Genomic DNA, 1,975 nt, shown 5'->3' on the forward strand with positions numbered 1-1,975 from the left:
TGCTTAATCTTTTCACAGGAAATGATACTGGACATCTCTTGCAGAGTTCTTAATCTTTTTAGTAAACCTAGTTAAGTTTCTTCCCTCCTTTCTTTGGGAAAAAAGGCCCTCTCCCTCAAATCCAGATAATTACCCTGAAACTGGTGACTCCGGTCCTCTGGCTATTGATAAGGGTTATCAGCTCATTGTTATCGGAAATGGTGTTAGGCCAGACAGGGCCCTTAGAGTCTGAGATGGGAGAGGACCTTTAGCCCAAAGGCTTTTTGATTCTTTAAGAAATATATCAACCACGCCTGTTTCCCTTTACTCACTTAATAGGCAAATCAATAATAGAAATTAATAGATATAAGATTTCAATAACAAGTTTGTATCTTCTTTTCCTTGTCTATGGACTGAGGCGGCACCTCAGCAGGAAACCCAGGACCCCGCCCTGACAAAGGCAGAAAGGGAAAGAGCCCCATGAAACCCCAGTAGGCAGGGACAAGGACCCTTCTCAGCAGGAAGCAGATACAGAAGAGACCTCCCGTCGTCCTTCAACTTCCATACTAATAATGAAGGGGTTCATGGCTCTCAGAAAAGAGTTAGGCAGGAAAGTTAGGGGTTGGTGGGTCTGCCTGCAAAGATACTGAGGTCATCCTAACCTAGAAGGGGTCCGTCCTAGCCTGCCCACAAATAAGCAAGCCAAAGGCATTTGGGGGCTAAAAATAACTCATATAAGGAAACAAGTGGAAAATTAAGTACCAGTTTAAGCAAATCACTCGCACCCCCACAATGAAGACCCAATGACCTTCAACTCACCTGAGCCTCATTATATCCTTATTATAATATGATGCATATGCCTGGAAGTTCATTAATATCATTATAACAGACTGAATTCTGGGATCGAACATGTGCAGAAAGCAAATGATGAATCACTGCGTTCTATCAATCTTAAATGTCAATCAAGGAAGCTCACCCCTCTAAGAAAAGTAACCACCCACAACAAATAAAGATAAAAATCCCAAAGGCTTTGTTACCAGGCCTTTGAGCCATGCTTCTCTTGCTCAGGCCCGCTTCCACATCTGGAAGTGTACTTTCCCTTCTAATAAAGCTTTTCTTTTCTGCTGTATTTCGGTGTCTTGCTCAATTCTTTGTTTGAGACATCAAAAACCTGGACAACGTGCCGGGAGAGGATCCCACTCTCCAGTAACATATCCATTCAGAACAAGAAGTCAAGAGAACTCATGAAAAGTATAGTTCTCTAGAATAAATAACCATATATCTACACAATGGAGTGTTATGTCACTGAAAAAGGAATGAAGATCTCTATGCACTGCTACTGAGTGGAAGCCAGGATCTACTACTGCTAAGTGGAGAATGCAAGATAGAAAAAGGTATACACGGAATGCTACCACTTATATTTAAAGGTAAAAAGGATAACCTAAATTTTTTTTTTTAAAACGCTACCTGTGGAGAAAGAAGAAAATGGAGTAGAAGGGACAGGGATAGATCCTTAGATTTTTTAAAAAATATGTATATACTTTAATCTACAAATAATCTTCGGAATGATGAAAATAATTTATAGAAAAATGAAACAAAAGTATATTTTAAAATAACCTAAAATGCAAAAGTTGAAGCAAATAAACCTAACTGCACTGCACAGTGAGAAACAATTTCAATTACGACTGTATAGAGAAATTTGACTGTATAATGTAGTGGGACATAGCTTAAGGAGGAAAAAAATTATAAAGAAATCTTAAAGCATTTTCAGTCATATTTTTGGTGATAAAGTTTTGTCACTCTGAAATTTGTGTACTGTAGAATACTGTAGAATTACGTTGGTGGCACTGAAACCAGGGTTTTCAAATGAAAGGAGATACAAACATAAGATTCATGAGGTTAAGTAAAAACTCTATAGTCCTGAATCTGAATGACAAAAACTAGCGTAAACTTCATCTAAAGTTGACAGAACCCTGGCAATGGGGAAAGCCAGCTA

Source organism: Pteropus vampyrus, unplaced genomic scaffold (assembly GCF_000151845.1).
Source record: "Pteropus vampyrus isolate Shadow unplaced genomic scaffold, Pvam_2.0 Scaffold7, whole genome shotgun sequence".
Classification (NCBI taxonomy): Eukaryota; Metazoa; Chordata; class Mammalia; order Chiroptera; family Pteropodidae; genus Pteropus; species Pteropus vampyrus.